The sequence below is a fragment of the Chiloscyllium plagiosum genome, chromosome 11, assembly GCF_004010195.1.
Source record: "Chiloscyllium plagiosum isolate BGI_BamShark_2017 chromosome 11, ASM401019v2, whole genome shotgun sequence".
Classification (NCBI taxonomy): Eukaryota; Metazoa; Chordata; class Chondrichthyes; order Orectolobiformes; family Hemiscylliidae; genus Chiloscyllium; species Chiloscyllium plagiosum.
Window position 1 is genome coordinate 30158799 of NC_057720.1, and position 6130 is coordinate 30164928.

The following is a 6130-nucleotide window of genomic DNA, read 5'->3' on the forward strand; positions in this document are numbered from 1 at the left end:
TCCCCCACTGACATCTCAGTCACCTGCCCTGCCTTATTTCCCAAGAGTAGGTAAAGTTTTCCACCTTCTCTAGTAGGTACATCCACATACTGAATCAGAAAACCTTCTTGTACACACTTAAATTCCTTTCCATCTAAACCCTTAACACTGTGGCAGTCCCAGTCTATGTCTGGAAAGTTAAAATCCCCTACCATAATCATCCTATTATCCTTAAAGATACCTGAGATCTCCTTTCAAGTTTGTTTCTCAATCTCCCTCTGACTATTGAGGGGTCTATAATACAATCCCAATAAGGTGATCATCCCTTTCTTATTTCTCAGTTCCACCCAAATAACTTCCCTGGATGTATTTCCAGGAATAACCTCCCTCAGCAGATGTCATGCTACCCCTTATCAAAAATGCCACTCCCCCTTCTCTCTTGCCTCCCTTTCTGTCCTTCCTGTTCCTCCCTGAGCCAGGTTTCTGTAATTGCTATGATCGTGCCATGTTCCTAACCATGCCCTCCCTTTCTGTCCTTCCATGCCCTGAGCTCATCTGCCTACCCTGCTAGGCCTCTTGCATTGAAATACACTGTAAATGCAGTTTAATTTATCAGTCCAGCCTTGTTCTCTGCTTTGTCCCTGCCTGCTCTGACTGCTTGACTTGCTTCTTTTCTCAACTGTACCAGTCTCAGATTGATTTCTTTCCTCACTACCTTCCTGGGTCCCCCCACTCCCCCACCCCATCTTACTAGCTTAAATCCTCCCGAGCAGCTCTCGCAAATCTCCCTGCCATTATGTTAGTCCCCTTCCAATTCATCTTTCTGGTACACGTCACTCCTACCCCAGAAGAGATTCTAATGATCCAAATATATGAATCCTTCTCCCATACACCAGCTCCTCAGCCATGCATTCATCTGCTCTTTCCTCATATTCCTACCCTCACTAGCTCGTAGCACCGAAAGCAATATTACTACTCTCAAGGACCTCCTTTTTAAATTCCTGCTGAACTCTCCATATTCTCCCATCGGAATCTCATCCTTTTCCCTTCCTATGTCATTGGTACCAATGTGTACAATGACCTCCTGCTGGGCCATCTTCCCTTTGATAACAGTCTGCATCCTCTCCGAGACATCCTTGATCCTGGCATCAGGGAGGCAACACACCATTCTGATTTTTCGCTGCTGGCCACAGAAACATCTGTCTGTGCCTCGGATTAGACAGTCCTTGAACACAATCAACCTCTTGGAACCTGGCATACCCAACATTGCATTAGAGCCAGTCTCGATACCAGAAAATTGGCTGTTAATGCGACATTGCCCTGAGAATCCATCACCTATATTTTCCAAAACAGCATACTTATTTGAAATGGGGATCGCCACAGAAGACTCTTGCACTACCTGCCTACCTCTCTTACCTTTCCTGGAGTTAATCCATCTATGCGGCTCTCTCTGCGACTTTTCTCCCTTCCTATAACTACCATCCATCACACGACTTTGCGACTGTAAATTCCTCATTGCCTTTAACTGTCGCTCCAACCGATCCATTCGATCTGATAAGATTCGCAGCCAACGGCATTTATTGCAGGTATAATCCCCAGTAACACTTTTAAAGATTTGAGATGGCCCAGGGAATCCCTTGTGGACACAGACCTATAAAGCCTCTCTCTTGGTTCGTCCTGGAGATCGTACTCTTTGGAAGTCTGGAATAAAAACCTCTTACAACACAGATTAGTTTAATTTTAGCCATCCCCTTTATTCACTGATAGCATCACTGTTGCAATATAACACTGACACCTATAAGCTAAATTAACTAGGTTCTAATAACCTAGGAGAGTAGGGTACCAGCTCTTCAAGTGCCCCAGCAGGCTGCTCCAATGTACTGATACAAAGTGGCTTCCTTTATACAAACATTTACAAGAACATTGCATGTTCTTAATTAGACAGATAACAGTGAAAGACAATAATTTGTAAGGAAGAAAAGTTATTTGACAGATTGGTGTGCGCTTGACTGATCACTCCTACAGGCCTTGAGCTATCCATCAGGTGGGAAAAATAAATCCAACTAAGTTGGGCATCTGCTGGTGAGATAAGTTCCTATAAAGAAGTACCAGTCTAAATTAAGTGGGAGATGTCACAAGGTAACCTTGCACAGCTCGCATGTCTAATATTATTGTTTTACGAAATGGCTTCTTAGCAAGGAGGGCAAACTTTTGACCATAAAATGGCTTCCTGACTGATTATGTCAGAATCTCTTCAATGTTTGGTTTAGAATAATTTTAAGCTGGGAGCAGATTCCTGCTTTTTATCTTCAGCACTGAATCATTCTGTATCTGAGGCTGAAATGTTACTGCAAGGTTGTATTTAAAATGATTCATTCGTCTCGAATTAAACATGCCTTCTTTTCAAGTTTGTGATTCAAATTCAAATAAAACGTAAGATCTGATTAGTTAGAATTGACAGTGGTGCAGTCTGTAATGTCTGTAGAGTGGTCTGCAAGAACAGCAAGTAAGTTAGGGCTTCATCAATATTACTTCACAGACTTTGTATTTAATAACTGGTAATGGCTACTCAATATCATCATAAAGTCCCAAAATGCAATTAAATTCAATACAAAGCAGATAAGCACTAAGAGTTAATTTTCCACTGGATTCAACAGCCTCAGCACCAAAATGGTCTCTCTCTCTCTCTCTCTAGTGTCCTTTTGAACTCTCAAGTCAGGGTTTTGTAACAGCAAAGATTTCTTTTTCTCTGTTTCTGCCCGCTTGCAACGGGTAATAAGAATCTGTTATAATTGGCAGCATCTAACCGTTAATTACAAAGTTTTTGATAGTACTGAGTTTGATTTCACAGTCAGAATCAAACGCTGTCATTAATTTCATAAGGGAACAGCTGTGAACGCTATCACTTGGTGTCCTGTTCACGCAGATTCACCGATGCTAAGGCAAATGTTCTTAATTGTCTTATAGCACCCTGTTATCACTTGGTAAGCCCAGGTGTCCCTATCTTTTGCATTCTTTAAGATCCCCCTTTTTCTGAGCCTTCCTGCCTGTGGAGTAAATGTGTTCTATAATTCAGCATTACATTTTAGTCTAAATGCTTAAAGACATGTTTTCAGGCTGTAGACTTTCTCAACACGTAAACTCTCCCTAAACTCCCACATCTAACAAGAAGAGAATATCACTCTACTAAAGGCCATTTTTGCTTCTTCCGATCTACAGATTCAGAAAATAGCACCATCTTAATTCTCTACAAAACACTGCTCCAGGCTAACTTAATACTTATGGCTTACATTTTAAGTTTTATCAAGAGATATATCTCAATAAAACAATAAAACATATAATCAAGAAAGAACCCACTCTACTCACTATTGTAGGTTTACAGCAAGGCTATACTTAAAATTATTCACTTGTCTGTCTATGTGCTGTGACCCCTCCCAAACAGGTTCCTCCAAGATCAGTTGTGAATTTCACAGTTTGTTAATTTTCCTACTTGCTCTCCGATGTCCAGCGATACGTGAATTCAACAGCAAAGGCAGTAATTGTGCAGGATCACTGCTGTGTCACTTAGCAGTGTGGGTTTCTTTCTCTCTCTCTTTCTCCTGCACTCACCTGGTTATGTGCTGCCTATTGTCTGTCCCTCTCCCTTTTAAAAGTGCCATGGAAACAGACCCTTCAATCCAACCTGTTCATGCTGACCAGATATCCCAACCCAATCTAGTCCCACCTGCCAGCACCCAGCCCATATCCCTCCAAACCCTTCCTATTCATATACCCATCCAAATGCCTTTTAAATGTTGCAATTGTACCAGCCTCCGCCACTTCCTCTGGCAGCTCATTCCATTCACGTACCACCCTCTGCGTGAAAACGTTGCCTAGGTCTCTCATTTTATAGACCTCTATAAGGTCACCCCTCAGCCTCCGACGGTCCAGGAAAAACAGCCCCAGCCTGTTCAGCCTTTCCCTATAGCTCAAATCCTCCAACCCTAGCAACATCCTTGTAAATCTTTTCTGAACCCTTTTAAGTATCACAACATCTTTCCAATAGGAAGACCAGAATTGCACACAATATTCCAACAGTGGCCTAACCAATGTCCAGTACAGCCGCAACATGACCTCACAACTCCTGTACTCAATACTCTAACCAATAAAGGAAAGCATACCTAACGTCGCCCTCACTATCCTATCTACCTGCATTTGTGGGCGGCACGGTGGCACAGTGGTTAGCACTGCTGCCTCACAGCGCCTGAGACCCGGGTTCAATTCCCACCTCAGGCGACTGACTGTGTGGAGTTTGCACGTTCTCCCCGTGTCTGCGTGGGTTTCCTCCGGGTGCTCCGGTTTCCTCCCACAGTCCAAAAAGATGTGCAGGGTCAGGTGAATTGGCCATGCTAAATTGCCCCTAGTGTTAGGTAAGGGGTAAATGTAGGGGTATGGGTGGGTTTCGCTTCGGCGGGTCGGTGTGGACTTGTTGGGCCGAAGGGCCTGTTTCTACACTGTAATGTAATCTACCTGCAACTCCAGTTTCCTTCGAGTGCTCCAGTTCCTGTCCATAGCCTAAAGATGTGCATGTTAGGTGGATTGGACATTGGAAATGCAAAGTTTCAGGGATAGAGTAGGTCTGGGTGAGATGTCCTTCAGAGGATCAGTATGGACATGGTGGACTGAATAGCCTGCTTTCACACTGTAGGGATTCTATGGAATTCATCAATGGTAATGACATTAACAATCAAGGGGAGATAGTTTATATTCTCTCTTGTTGATGATCATTCCATGGCACTTATCTGGTACAAATGTTACTCGATAGTTATTAGTTCAAGTTTGAATGGTGTCAACACCTTACTACCTGCAGGCATGAAAAGATTTATTCTCTGAGGAATTACAAATGGAACTGAACACTGCATCATCAATGAACAACCCCATGTTTGACCTTATGGCAGATGAATAGTTTCTGGTGGCTGTGAGTGCATCTCATCAATTTTCAGATTGTGCAGCAAACAGCAAATCAGCACAGATCTGGGCACCTTCGCAGCTGAGTATTGCACATCTGTTTCAGCACCCAATGCTGTTCAGTGTTACACCTGTTGGCAGAGGTGCTCTCATTGCATGAATGTTCAGTTAGTGCCTGGGATTTATCAATGCAGAAATAGCAGAGGTATCCATTGTCATCTGGAGTCAGAAATCTGCATTGTCTTAGGTCTCAGATTGTAGACATATACTGCAGGTTTCTGGATAACAAGTACAAGGTGCTATCAGTGTTGGAGACATGTTGCCCAATGAGGGAGTTAAATTTTTGCCCATTCTTGAGCAACCAGGAGGAAGTGAGGACAGCTGACGAGGAGCTTATGCTCGAAATGCCGACTCTTCTACTCCTCGGATGCTGCCTGACCGGCTATCTTTTCCAGCACCACATTTTTTGACTCATTCTTGAACAACCGCAAAGTGTAAATGAGGGCTTTACATAGGCAGGTTTGTAGTCAAAGGCGACTTGGATCACAGGGAAGGTCACCAGCCTATTAAATACTACAACCATCTACCTCTGGCACAATCTGGAAACAGAAAGTGGAAAGTCATATGTCCTATGTTCACTGTCAACGGGGGTGGTACCAGGGGACTGGAGAGTGGCGAATGTTGTGCCCCTGTTCAAAAAAGGGAATAGGGATAACCCCGGGAATTACAGGCCAGTTAGTCTTACTTCGGTGGTAGGCAAAGTAATGGAAAGGGTACTGAGGGATAGGATTTATGAGTATCTGGAAAGACACTGCTTGATTAGGGACAGCCAGCACAGATTTGTGAAGGGTAGGTCTTGCCTTACAAGTCGTTTTGAATTCTTTGAGGAGGTGACCAAGCATGTGGATGAGGGTAGAGCAGTGGATGTAGTATACATGGATTTTAGTAAGGCATTTCATAAGGTTCCCCATGGTAGGCTTATGCGGAAAGTCAAGAGGCATGGGATAGAGGGAAATTTGGCCAAATGGATAGAAAACTGGCTAACCGGTCGAAGGCAGAGAGTGGTGGTAGATGGTAAATACTCAGCCTGGAGCCCAGTTACAAGTGGAGTTCCGCAGGGACCAGTTCTGGGTCCTCTGCTGTTTGTAATTTTTATTAATGACTTGGAAGAGGGAGTCGAAGAGTGGGTCAGTAAATTTGCAGA